At 55.3% G+C, this 14,304-nt stretch overlaps 1 non-coding gene across 1 annotated transcript; it reads right to left on the reverse strand.

Moving 5' to 3' along the window:
- Positions 1 to 956: 956 nt before the first annotated feature.
- Positions 957 to 1,030, reverse strand: TRNAT-UGU (transfer RNA threonine (anticodon UGU)). Its single transcript has one exon. It is a non-coding gene; the product is annotated as a tRNA-Thr (tRNA).
- Positions 1,031 to 14,304: the final 13,274 nt, after the last annotated feature.

Consider the following 14,304-nt stretch of genomic DNA (forward strand, 5'->3'; position numbering starts at 1 on the left):
CCACTGGGGGGGCAGAGCTGGGTGTGTGCACCTGGGAGTGAGACTCTCCCTGTCGCTCACTAGCGTGGGGTGTGTCTGCAGTGGCAGGGCTGGGGCAGGAGCTGCTCCTGCAGACAGGGCAGAACGTAGCTCCTGCCGGCTCAGGCAATTGTGTGTGTGTTACAAATGTGCTGCAGGAGCTGGTTAGCACTGACCTGTCTGGAGAGGGCCAGGAGGCAGCACACACTGTGACCGGGATTCCCTCGTGCTCAGTGGCCCAGGACTTAGTGCTGAGCACTGGGCTGCACAGACCTGTTGGTGAATAACAAGAATCAAGGGTGTCACCTCCCTGCCTTAGTAACAGACAAAGGGCTTTGGGGTTCCTCCCATGCTCCCCAGGCCCCCTCTGCAGCCACCTCAGCCGCCCACCTGTCAGTGTCTGTTACTTCTTCCTCCAGAAGGACGGCAGCCGCCTCCTGCAGCTCTGAACTCTCCAGCACAGCCCAGTGGTGCTGCAAAGCAGGTGAGAGGCAGCCAGAAATATTTGGCCAGGCACCACTGGGTGCTGCTTTCCTAATCCCCATGTACCTGGGAGGTTCATGGCCAGGGGAGCCACAGAGCCTCTCTGGGACTTTTCTCCTCACTCGTTTGGGTTTTGTCAGTGACAAACAAAGGGATGTGAGAGGAGAGTAACTCTCCCTCTCCTGCCCTGCCCCACTGTCACCTTCTGTGTGCACAGACAGCCCCAGAGAGCCACAGCGCTGGGAGGATCAGACTCTCTTCTTGCAGCCAGAGGAGTCACCTTCCCAACACCAGTTCCAGGTGCCTTTGCCTGAGCTCTGCTCTGTACCTGGACTACTTCCCAATGCCCCTCTCCCATCAGCCTTTACCTTCCCCAGCAATGACTGGGATTGCCAAGGGAGGGCTCTTCTGTTCCCCACACAGATGTAGGAAAACATCACCAAAGATGGGCCCCAAGGCACCACTGGGAGTTGAACCCAGGATCTCCTGTTTACAAGACAGGTGCTTTAGCCAGCTAAGCCATGGTGCCCCCTTTCTTTGAGTTGTGGCTCCTGACAAAGAGGTATCTGCATAAGTCTGTCTCTTCAACCAAAAAGCAGTCCTGGAGCACTTTAAAGATGACCAACCTAATTTATCAAGTGCTGAGCTTTTGTGGGGTGAACCACTGTGATGGATGCCCACAGCCACCCCTTCCCATTCCCCAGCACAGACATTGTGCCTGAGGGAAGCTGGAGTTGCCGCCGAGAGGATAGTGAGGATGAGAGGAATGAAAACCCCCTTTCATTTCTTGTCCCCTCTGCATTGTGTGGGTCGGACTCCACCAATCTACCCTCCTCTCTCCCCACCTGCCCCAGTGCCAGGATCCCACCAGCAAAGCCTGGAGTCCTGCCCGTCCCCTGCTCCCTCAGCCTGAGTCCCCCCCTCACTTTCACTCTGTGCTCCCCACTCCCTCCTTTCTCCCTGTTCACACCCCAGGGGTGGGGCGAGGAGGGCCCAGCTGTGGGGCACAGTTATCTCCTGTCTCTCACAGAGGGGGGATGGGCTGCGCTGCCCCAGCTGGAGCTCGTCAGGGGGAGTGCTTGATGCAGTGTAACGAGAAGAACATTTTGCCTTTCTGTCTCCTTCTGCCCTTCAGTCCCACTTGTGACCCTCCACACAACCCCTTTGCTTTATTACAAGCCCAGTGCAAATCACTGTGCCCTGGGGGTGGGGCTGACTTTACAGCTTTCTCTGTGTGAAACCTTTGAGCAGGGCCTGGGGCTGTGACTGGCCAGTTGCAGGTCGGGGTCCGCCGGGGTCGTGGGGCTCCTGGTCGTGTCTGGTGCCCCTCCCCATGTCACGGATGTGTGTGCCGTGTGGGGTGTGTACCTGACCATCCAGTGCCATGGTCAGGGGTACCCTTGCCTGGAGAAATCCTCCTTGCTGAAGACCTGCAGGTGGACCATGGCAAGACCCATGTGGGCATCAGTGGGGAGCCAAAGACCCCCCCCCATCTGCCTTGGATGAAGACTGTGAATGCAGGGAGCTGAACTGGGGATCATTGTTGGCCTCTCCAGGGTATGAGTAGGATCCATGGCTCCGCACACCTTCCTGGGTGAGGCTCCTGCTTCTGGCCTGGCCGGGGGCTGGGCATCAGTGGGAAGAGCAGAGACCCCCGCATTCTGGTGCCCGGTCTCACGAGCAGAACTCTGGTTCCTTTTCTGATCCCACGGCTGCTCTGCTCTCCCCGCTGCCCAGGCCTTCCTGCCCTTGCTGAAGCAGGCTGCCCAGGGAAGCCCCCAGAGAGGGCTGCGCTGCAGCAAGGTGGCCGTCGTCAACATGTCCAGCATGGCTGGCTCCATCCAGAATGTCTGTGGCTGTTATATGGTCCAAATCATCTCCTATCGCTGCAGCAAGGTACAGGGCACACCCAGCAGGGCCTGACTGCTGCCTGGGTTTGCTACTTGCACAAATCCCTGTCCCTCGCTATATTCCCCTTGTTCCCCATCCGACTGCCACCACTCCAGCCTCCAGCGCTGTGTTGGGCAGGGCTGGCAGATTTTGTCTGCCTGCAATTCGCTTGGGCTTTAGATCAGAGCTCCCATCCTGTGAGGAACTTTCTGTTGTGCCTGTATCCCTCTGGAGAAATCCCCACGCTGAGATGGGCCGGGGACGGCTCAGCCCCAGTCGAGCCAGTCTCAGCTAAGGGAAGCGCCATTGAAGAGCTCTTCATTCTACCCACTCCTTGGGGGGGACTTACCCCTTTTGGAGACCATCCCCAGCTCAGCTCCAGGGGGCCAGACCCTAACTGTGCCGAGTAAAGTTATGGGAGAACCAAAAGGAGCAACAATGTCACATTTCCACTTTTCCCTGTCGGCCCAGATCCTGCATAACCGGGAGCAGCCTCAGCACGGCTCTCAGGTGTGCTCACCTGTCACAGCTCACTGGAAGTGGCTCAGGATCAGTGGCTCATCAAAGTGCAGCTACACCCGCATCTCAGTGGGTTGCTGTCATCACTGAGAGCATGAGAGAGTGCAGCTCCCAGGAGCGTTTTCTTCTCACGAGTGTTTCCTATAAGCTGAGTGCTTGAGTGGCCATGGAGCAGAAATTCAAATGCTGCCCAGCTGATTAGCAGAGCACCCACAGCTGGCAGCGAGTGTTTTTATTGGTGGTGCCCATCCGCACTTGCTTTCGTGCACATAAGATTTATTCTGCACATGGAAAGATGAAATTAAAAGGAACACTGCTCTCACCCCTTTGTCTGTCTGTCCCTTCCCTCCCTTCAGGAGTGTGGGTCATTTCCTCCAGGACTCGTTCCCTCCCCCACACTCTGCTGTCTCTGATCATGGCATCTCGCCTGCAGTTCTCCCATCCCCACGTGCCCAGGCAGAGAGGTGCCAGGGATGGGGTCGGTGGCTCTCAGCAAAGCCCAGGTGGTGCGTGAGGGAACTCCTTGAAGAAGTGCAGTGAGATGGGAGCATAGAGGTATCAAGAGGGTAATAACAAGACCACCTGGGGCTTTGTTTGGTAACAAAGGTGCTCAGCACCCAAGTGGTGGCCACCAGGACTCCAGCATTTCTGTAGCTGGCAGGATATGAACCTGCACAGGGCAATCCCCTGGGTGTCTTTGTCCCTCAAACTCACCACAAACCCCTCTCTTGCAGTGTCAGCCCTTGGTCTTTGCCAGAGGTTTGCTGGGAATTTCCAGCACATTGGGAAGTCCAGGTCACACATCTCATGCCATGTGGCAGTGGTGACTCTGGGGTTTCTGGGTGCTGCTTGGAGCACAGTGTGCCACCCCAGGGCACTCACACTGCAAAAGGAGACAGGCACCTCTCTGGTCAGTGCCTGTCAGCACCATGTAAAGCATCCAAATGTCCATTGTGGGTCAGGCCAAATGTCTATCTGGCCCCGTGTCCTGTCCTCTGGGAGGGGCAACACCACGTGTCCCTGAAGCCAGCAGGCGGGTACCACTGGGGGGTTGAACAAAGGATCTCCCCTTTACTCGGCAGGTTCTTCACCAACCAAACCATGGTGCCTGCTCCAGCTGAGCTCTGCCATCTGCCCACACCTGACTCCTGCCAGCCCACCCCAGGGCCTGCCTGGCTTCAGTGGTGTTTGGATCCTGTCAGGCAGAGGCTGGAGTAGTTTTACTCCCAATGGGGGTGACTCATTGCAAAGCCTAGAGAACCAGGTCAGTGTCACTGTGTTACTCAGGGCTGTAAAACCCACACCCCCTCCTGAGTAAGAGGGACACTGACCTACCCCTGGTGCAGACAGTGCCCTGCCAACCAGACAGCTTTTCCCACAGCACTGCTGGTGCTGGTGGTGGTTGGGCAGTGCAGACTCAGCACACAGGTGGGCTGTGACAGCTGCAATGGGGAGGCTGGTGCCAGCGCTGGAAGCTCCCTAGGAGTGGGAGGGGCCCTGGTCTGCTTCACCTGCTCCCTCTGAGGCCACCTATGCTCCTCCTCCTCCCATGACACCTCTTCCTCTCCCAGCTCTGCCTCTTCCCCTGAGCTCTGCCCCAGCAGCCTGCTGCTCTCTCCTCTCTTCCCCACAGGCCTCCCCACCTGCTGCTCATAGCTCTGCACCCCTGCCCAGGGAGTGCCAGCCAACTCCCCCTGTGCAGAGACCCGCTCCTCCCATCCCATGCACCTCTCTGCCCCTCTCCTGAGCTCCCATGGCCAATGCTGCTCCTCACTGAACTTCCGCTGGTGCCTGCTCCTTGTACCTCAGCACTCCACCTCCAGCAGCGACTGGGGACCTCAAGGAAGAGGCAGTGACAAGTGTGAGAAGAGGAGCGATGCAGGCAGGGATTTGCACCAGTGGTGAGTTACCTGGGCCTGTGGTGCTGCTGCAGCAGGTGTGCAGGGAGGGAGCCTCTGAGGCTGAAGAGGAGAAGGGGACCAGAGAAAGCCAATGGAGCTGCTGGAGAGGGCTGGGGCCCTTGGCAGTGGTGCTGGTGGTGCTGCTCCCCCTTCCAGGATGAGGTGTGTTGCAGCATTGGGAAATTGGGGATCCTCACCTGGCCCAGGCCCACTCTGCAGCCCCTCCCTGAGGCTGGGGTGGTGACTCTGAGCTACTCCCTGCCAGTCTCTCAGCCTGGTTCCTTCAGCTCTTTTGGTCTCCTGTCCAGAGCAGACAGGTAAAGGGAAACACCTTCCAATAGCCAACATGGGGCTTGAACCCGTGACCTTTGCAGTATTAGTACCATGCTCTGGCCAACAGAGCTGGCTGGCCCATGGAGAAAGGCTTCATAAGGGGCCTTTTTGGAAATGAGCAACAGGCAGCTGCACGGCCCCTGAATGAGATTTTCTCCCTTCCCCCACCAGCCTGGCCTCCCCTTTCAGCCTCTGTCACCCATCCCCCACTGCTCTGAGCCCAGCTAGGGGTCCCCTCAGCCCCGGCTGCCCCTTGCCAGCTGTCCTGGGCCCCTGCAGTGTGTCCCTCAGACCTTGTCTCTCCCACCCCTCCTCACTGCCCTGATCCCCTTGTCCTCTCAGACCCTGCTGACCTCCCCACTGCCCTTTTCCCCTCCTCCGTGAGCCATAACCCCTGGCTGGGTTCCCCCCACACCTGCCACCCTCCCCACTGGCAGCCGCCCTCCCACTCCCTCTGCCCTGCACAGTCACACACTGAGACCTTGGCCCTGCCCAGGGCTGTGTCAGAGCAGAGACAGCCTGTGGGTGCAGCCCCTGCCTGGGGGGATCCTGCGGCTGTGTCTGCATGTGCCTCTTCTTCCGGAAGCAGCATGGTAGTGAGCTGTCCAGAAGATGCTAATGAGGAGCAGATGTAAATTGCCTGCACCTCATTAGCATATGGAGCATAATTCAGAGTCCGGAAAAGGCTCTTGCAGACTCTGAAATACACGTGCCGACGTGTGGCCCACAGGGATCTTCCAGAAAGAAACGCTCCTCCAGAGGCCCCTTCTTCCTCACTTTTAAAAGGTTTTTGCTTTTTAAATTTTTAATTTTTATTAATTTAATTTTTAATTCCTCACGAGGGCTATTCAGTATTTTAACATAACTGACGCATCTGGGCTGTGTCTACACGTGCCCCAAACTTCGAAATGGCCATGCAAATGGCCATTTCGAAGTTTACTAATGAAGCGCTGAAATGCATATTCAGCGCTTCATTAGCATGCGGGCGACAGCCGCGCTTCAAAATTGACGCTCCTTGCCGCCGCGCGGCGTGTCCAAACGGGGCTCCTTTTCGAAAGGACGCCGCCTACTTTGAAGTCCCCTTATTCCAATGAGCTCATGGGAATAAGGGGACTTCGAAGTAGGCGGCATCCTTTCGAAAAGGAGCCCCGTTTGGACACGCTGCGCGGCGGCAAGGAGCATCAATTTCGAAGCGCGGCTGCCGCCCGCATGCTAATGAAGCGCTGAATATGCATTTCAGCGCTTCATTAGTAAACTTCGAAATGGCCATTTGCATGGCCATTTCGAAGTTTGGGGCACGTGTAGACATAGCCCTGGAGAGCAAAATTCTCTGCGACAAGATTATAACATTTAATCTCCTCCCCATAATGCCGTACAACAGCGAATTATTTTCTCAGAAGCAATAGTACAGCTCTGACAGTGAATGAAACTACCAATTAGCTCTTTCCCTAACACAGGAATTTGTTCGTCTTTAAGGTGCTTCAGAACTGCTTGATTTTTGTGAAGCGACAGACTCACTTGGCCACCCCCTGCGACCTCCCCCCGTCTGACCATCTCCCTCATGGCTCGGGCCGGGGGTCTGTAACCGAAATAGTGAGAAGGGCCAATTTTTACAATTCAGTTACAAAACGAATCCTTCAAGAGCCGCAGGGCCTGTGAACCCGGCACCGTCCTTAGGAGACAGATAGAAACAGCGAATGAAGCCAGACTGGACTTTTTGTGACCCCTGGTTTCAGAGCAGCGCTCACATAGGCATTGGTACCCGTGAGAAATTTAAGTTACACCCAGCCCCAGCCCCACCCACATGCCACAAACCCACCCCACAGCTCCAGGCTTAACCCCTTCAGGCCCAAACCCGCCCCCCGCAAGCCCCCGGATTTACCTGGCTCAGCCGAGGAGCTCTGTGCACTGCGGCTGCTCCCCCTGCCCTGCTTCCACCTTCTCCGCGTGGCTGCGCAGCTCCGGCAGGGCAGGCTCGGCCGCTCCTCCCCCCGGGTTTCCTGCAGGCTGACTTTGCCCCAGTTCCCTCTTCTGGGGCTCCCTGCCCTGCTGGTTTCCCCCAGCACAGCTGAGTGCTCAGCAGCTCTGCTTAAACAGAGCAGCTGAGCAGAGCAGCCTCCAGAGCCGCACACGGACTCAGTAGCGCCAGCACGCGGAGCCCCAAACAGCTCCTTAAAGAGCCGTAGGTGCCCCAGAGCCGCAGGGGCCGACCCAGGCCCAGGTGGTTTAGAAATAGAAGAGGCCAGTCACAAACCCTGTTCAGTAACAGGAAGTGAGTGCACTTTTCAACAGTGCAGGGAGCTGGGGTCACAGTCACAGACCCACAGCAGGGGGCTGGTGTGATGCTGAACCACATGGCTAAGCACGGAGACCCCCCCAGTCCCCCTGTGAAGTGGGAGCCAGGTTGTTGTTTCGATTTTGTATTGCAGATGGTGGCAGGCCTGGGCCCGGTGACTATTTCGCAGTGTCTCACAAGCCCCTCACGAGAGGACACAGCTGCACACCCCTTGAGACGCTCTGTGCAAAGGCTGCATGTGGCAGCACACGCACGAGGCAGGGGAGGCTGAGCCTGCCACGGAAAGGCTGTCTGGGCCTGGAAGAAATGCTGAGGCTGTGCCCTGCTCACAGCTCTGGACACCGACTGGCTGCTGCTGCCTTTAGGTAGCTTGGACCAAAGCTCCAGGCAAGTGGGTGCCCCCGGTACCCCCTCGACTGTGCCTGTGAAATGGTGTCCTGCTCTGCTGTGTGTGTGCCCCACTCCGCCGCCTCTTCTCCCAGGCCCTGCCACTCTCTGCCTCTTCCTCTCCCTGCCCCCACCTCCCACCCCCTCAGGCAGGAAATAGTGACAGGTGACTGGCCCATGGCCCTGGCAGCGCCACGGACAGGACAGGGCTGGGGAGACAGAAGGGGGTCAGTGGAGCCCTAGGAGAAGAGACAGGGAGCAGCGAGGGGCAGAAGGAAGGGAACAGTGGCCGCAGGGGGCTGTAGGGTTGGGTTGAGAACGGGTGTGAGGTCGGCAGACTAGTCTGAGATGGGAACGTCGGCTACCAGCCTTCCCTGGGCTGAGGTTCAATCTCACCCTGGATACGACCTTCCCTGCCCTGGGGTGCTGGGCTTAGGAGGTTGTTAAGTTCTTGGTCCCCAGCCTTTGGATCAAAGATCGAGCTCAATTGGGCATCAGTCCCCCAGCAGGGAAGAAACCATTGACTGTGGGTCATTTAAAGGCAAGGAAGCAAAGTACTTTGACCAGCAAGGGTTTTGCTAAATGCAGCCCTACAAAGCTTCTTTTCGCTCTCTCCCCTGACATGGCAGGAGCAGTGGGTCAGGGTTTCTGCTGAAGTAGCAGCAAAAGAAACTGGAGGAAGTTCAAATACCTTCAGAAACTGTTCAGTTAGATCTTCTGCCTGTGTAAATTTAACCATAACTCGGGCACTACAGCTCTGCACAGCCTGAGACACTCTCCAGACACTTGCCATGCCAGGGAAATCCCCTTCTGCTCCATTTACACAGATCTCGGGGACTGGGCCTCACACTGTGTCCCTGAGCTCTCAGGCAAACTCTCAGCTCCTCAGCCCTCCCCTAGCGCCCCAGGACTCTTTCAGTGCTCACCCCTTCATTTCTGGGTCTGGGACTGCTGGTCTCTCACTCATAGGCTGTGTCTACACGTGCCCCAAACTTCGAAATGGCTATGCAAATGGCCATTTCGAAGTTTACTAATGAAGCGCTGAAATGCATATTCAGCGCTTCATTAGCACGCGGGCGGCAGCAGCGCTTTGAAATTGACGCGCCTTGCCACCGCGCGGCGTGTCCAGACGGGGCTCCTTTTTGAAAGGAAGCCACCTACTTTGAAGTCCCCTTAAGGGGACTTCGAAATAGGCGGGGCCCTTTCGAAAAGGAGCCCCATCTGGACGCGCCGCGCGGTGGCAAGGCGCGTCAATTTCAAAGCGCTGCTGCCGCCCGCGTGCTAATGAAGCGCTGAATATGCATTTCAGCGCTTCATTAGTAAACTTCGAAATGGCCATTTGTATGGCCATTTCGACGTTTGGGGCACGTGTAGACGTAGCCATACTCAGCGGGGGAGGGTTTGGGTGACTGGGCCCAGCACCAGCATGAGTGGGTGGGAGATCAGGACCCTGAGACTGATGGGCCCCAGGGGCGATGAGGCAAGGCCAATGCTCCAGGTCCATGTGCTGGACAGGGAGGCAGAGGGAAGAGGAAGCGGGAGGCTGGAAAGGTGGGGGTTCTGCCTTTCCTGTGAGCTGCAGTTGCCAGGGTCAGGCAGAGTGGGGCCAAGTAAGGAGAGAGCAGGGACCCGAGCGGAGCTGGGGCAGAGCTGCCTCAGCCACAGACAGCTGGAAAGCAGCCCAGGGAGAAGGGCAGAGCTGGGCACAGGAGTGCAGAACCAGCCCAGACTGCGCACCTGTGTGGGGGCAGGGCTGTAGCCACCAGTGCAGTGGGAGAAGCCATCCAGGAAGGTGCAGGCAGAGCAGCACCAGTGAAGCAGCAGCGTGGAGCAGGAGCAGGTCACAGCTGGGTGTGGTGTGGAGCTGGGAGGCAGAGAGGGATGCTAGGCTGAGGGCTTGGCCTAGGGAGACCCCACCTGTCCAGAGGCCTTGCAGGCCCCACTTGGAGGGGATCAGAACCCCGATGGGGAGGGGGCTCATAATAGGAAGATGGATCCTATTGCCATCAGCTCATGGGAATAAGGGGACTTCGAAGGAGGCGGGGTCCTTTCGAAAAGGAGCCCCGTCGGGATGAGACGAGCGGCAGCAAGGCACGTCAATTTCAAAGTGCCGCAGCAGCCCGCATGATAATGAAGACTGAATATGCATTTGAATATGCATATGAATATGCATTTCAGTGCTTCATTAGTAAACTTCGAAATGGCCATTTTTGTGGCCATTTCAAAGTTTGGGGCTCGTGTAGACACGGCTTCAGTATGGGAGTTGTGAGATCTCACCAATGCTCTGGGTTGTTGTGGGGGACAGGGCAGTCGCCATAGCTGCGTAAGACATTGATTACACAGGGCTCCCTGGTTTAAAGCATTGTGAAATCAGAGAGCTTCTGGTTGAGTTTGATTCCTGAGTGCTTTGATAATATTGTGTTAAGGGTGGGTTGGTCAGTCAGTTTTCTTGAGCTGTTGAAAGAGGGAGGTAGATATTTGAGTGGTTGTGTATCTTTCTACTAGAGATATTAAAAGCTCAAGTCCCAGAGGCTGTGTTTTTATTAACCAAAAACTTCAAAATACTTCTTTTGAAGTTTACTACTTAAGTGCTGAAATACATCTTGAGTATTTCATTAACATGTGGGTGGCTGTGGCACTTTGAAATTGACTTGGCTTGCCCAGATGGGGCTGCTTTTTGAAAGGACCCTGCTTACTTCAAAGTCCCCTTATTCCTCTGAGTAAATGGGAATAAGAGGACTTTAAAGTAAGCAGGGTCCTTTCAAAAAGGAGCCCTCTCTGGACAAGCTGCACAGCAGAGACCTGCATCCATTTCAAAGTGCTGGGGCTGCCTACATGCTAATGAGGTGCTGAATATGTATTTCAGCATTTCATTTGTAAACTTCAAATTGGTCATTTGCATGGCCATTTTAAAGTTTTTGGCAAGTGTTGACATAGCCCGAGTGGCAGCTGTGGCCACACAGAGCTGAAATCACAGGGTTCTGCCTCAAGGCGATCCCAAGCAGCATGATTGGAAAAGGGGCGGTGGATGACGGCGACCGGTGGGCAGCCCATAGGAGCAGCGGCAGGCGGCTGGAAGGAGCAGCGGCAGACGAGCATTTCATTCTGGAAAATCCCTGTGGGCCACATGTCGGCACACGTATTTTGGAGTCTGCAAGAGCCTTTTCCAGACTCCGAATTATGCTCCATATGCTGATGAGGTGCAGGCAATTTACATCTGCTCCTCATTAGCATCTTCTCGACAGTTCACAACCATGCCGCTTCCGGAAGAAGAGGCACATGTAGACACAGCCACAGGATCCCCCCCGGGCAGGGGCTGCACCCACAGGCTGTCTTTGCTCTGACACAGCCCCTGGCAGGGCCAAGGTCTCAGTGTGTGACTGTGCAGGGCAGAGGGAGGGGGAGGGCGGCTGCCAGTGGGGAGGGTTGGCAGGTGTGGGGGGAACCCAGCCAGGGATTATGGCTGAGGGAGGAGGGGAAAAGGGCAGTGGGGGGGGTCGGCAGGGTCTGAGGGGACAAGGGGATCAGGGCAGTGGGGAGGGGCGGGAGAGACAGGATCTGAGGGACCCACTGCAGGGGCCCAGGACAGCTGGCAAGGGGCAGCCGGGGCTGAGGGGACCCCTAGCTGGGCTCAGAGCAGTGGGGGATGGGTGAGAGAATCTGAAAGGGGAGGCCAGGCTGGTGGGGGAGGGGAAGAAATTTTATTCAGTGGGCAGGGGCCCTGCAGCTGCCTGTTGCTCATTCCCAAAAAGGCCCCTTGGGAAACGTTTTCTCAAAGTGCGGCTAGCTCTGCTGTTTAGAGTGTGGTGCAAAAAGCACCAAGGTCATGGGTTCAAACCCCATGCAGGCCATTACAGGCCTTTCTTGGTTTTTCCCTTAATTTGGGCAGGAGGCCAAAAAAGCTGAAGGAAAGAGGCTGAGAGCCTGGCAGGAAGTAGGACAGAGTCATGGCCCTGGGCCAGGTCACCATCCCCAGCCAGGGAGATGTAGGAAACAGGTTCACAGTTCCCATGAACGGCAGCTGCTCACTGGGCTGGACACCAGGAGCTGCCTGGCTCTGGGACACACCATGGATCTTTCTGGCACCCGGAGGAAAGTGTAAAATAAGGGACAATTACGTCATCATTTCTTCTCTCCTCCTGCACCTACACTGAAAGCAACAACAATGTTGGAAAGACAAAGACAGCTTTGATTTGGCCTAACTGGAAAAGCATCCCAATAAGCACAAACTACTAGAAGTTATGGGAAGGGAAACTTTCCCATCTAGCTCAGCACGAGAAGATTTCGGAATCAGACGAGAATTTGCCTTTTCTTTCTTTTGTAACAGTTTTGGACGCCTGTACCAATACCACCGCCAAACACACACAACTGCTCTTTGCGTGGGGAAGAAATACTTCATAATGCTTCAGCTAAGCTGCGACAGTTTTGCTTGACGTCTGGGGAGTCTATGCTGGTAACAAGCACAAAACTGGGCCCCGTGTGGTAGCTCCAGGTTTGCCCCAGGTGCAGTGGTGGCAGCAGCTCAGGTCTTACCCTTCCTGTTCTAGTACTCTAGGAAAAAGACTGGTGCATTGTCACACTTCTGATTTTTTGAGGCACTCACGAAGGAGCTTGGTCTGATAAGAGAGTCTACAGTTTTGTCATGTTACCCTTGGGTCATAAAGAGTCGGCAGCAACAAGAGCCGGGTTCATTATCTTGGGGTCCCTTTTCATCTCTCTCACGTAGAACCAACTCGAGCCCCCACCCAGTAGCCTGGGACATTCACACACCCCTGGGCGCCTCGGAAAGGCCATGCTTCCTCACTCGCAAGCAGAGCCCGAGTGGAGAAAATAAGCTTTTAATAAAAGAGTCAGAAGTGTCTTACGGCGTAAGCTGGTGAAAATACCACACCCAGAGTTCATAACCAACCCTCAAGTGACTGTCCCAGCTCAAGTAGATGGAGCAGCGCCCTTTGCCTCTCAGGCTCAGCAGACCTACACTGTAAAGAGCCAATCCACACCCCCAAACTTCCTCCCTACCCAATTCAAATGTCCCACTCACAACTCTGTGCAGTGCAGGCAGGCCCCTGACACATCACTTTAGTTGTGCCTGCACCAGCCCCTTCCTAAAACCAAAGCGGAAGATGGTGCTTTTGAAGAAAAGGCGGCGGGGGGGGGGGACTTTTGCTAGGCCCCTGTCTACACAGCAGTGCGCAATATGGAAGTGGCACTTTTCAAATTCCATGTCCACCATTATGCGAATGATGCACTGCATATTCATGGCAGCAGCTCAGTAGCATCTTCCAGCCTCGCTCATTACCACACCCCTACCGAAAGGAAGAGTTGCGGGTTCGAAGTAGCCCTGGATGAATCCCCTGGCTGAACCAGGGGTAATGCAAACTTTGGGTGCAGCTGAAGGCTCAGCAGGTGGGTTTGGCCATTCCTGTGCACATAACCCTGAGGCTTGTGGCTGGGACAGAGGAAACACAAGCCACATGGCACCAGGAAGGTCAGAGGGAGCTTCATCTTTCCCAGGTTTCTGCTCCTCGCCTCTGGGGTCACCTTTCTACAAGCAGCGCTCTGAGAAAAGCACTGAATGACCCACCCCAACTGGGGGGTGTGCTGCAGAGGGACTTTCCTGCCTGAGAAGTCCCCAGCACGGGGTAGAAGAAGGCTTCTGAAGGCTTTGTATGCCTGTGACCTGCCATGTAACACCTCCTATCCTGGTCATTTGTTTTCTCTTGGTCATAAACTTTTGTTTCCCACACTGCAGGGGGCCTATTGGGGGTCAGAAGAGCACTGTGTACTTGTGAGTGGGGAGTTTAAATCACTTCTCTCTGCACCAGAGCCTTCAGCAGGAGAGATACGGCATTTCATAAGAACATAAGAACATAAGAATGGCCATACTGGGTCAGACCAAAGGTCCATCAAGCCCAGCATCCCATCTGCCGACGGTGGCCAATGCCAGGTGCCCCAGAGAAGGAGAACAGAAGACAAGTGATTTATCTCCTGCCATCCATCTCCTGCCCTTGTTATGAAGGCTAGGGCACCATACTTTATCCCTGGCTAATAGCCATTTATGGACCTGACCTGCAAAAATTTATCAAGCTCTTTTTTAAACCCTAATAGAGTCCTGGCCTTCACAGCCTCCTCGGGCAAGGAGTTCCACAGGTTGACTGTGCGCTGTGTGAAGAAAAATTTCCTTTTATTAGTTTTGAACCTACTACCCATCAATTTCATTTGGTGTCCCCTAGTTCTTGTATTATGGGAAAAGGTAAATAATTTTTCTATATTCACTTTCTCCACACCATTCATGATTTTATATACCTCTATCATATCGCCCCTCAATCGCCTCTTTTCCAAACTGAAAAGTCCCAGTCTCTCTAGCCTCTCCCCATATCGGACCCTTTCCAAGCCCCTAATCATCTTAGTCGCCCTTTTCTGAACCTTTTCTAATGCCAATATATCTTTTTTGAGGTGAGGAGACCACATCTGCAC

The sequence above is a fragment of the Carettochelys insculpta genome, chromosome 21, assembly GCF_033958435.1.
Source record: "Carettochelys insculpta isolate YL-2023 chromosome 21, ASM3395843v1, whole genome shotgun sequence".
NCBI classification, from domain to species: domain Eukaryota; kingdom Metazoa; phylum Chordata; order Testudines; family Carettochelyidae; genus Carettochelys; species Carettochelys insculpta.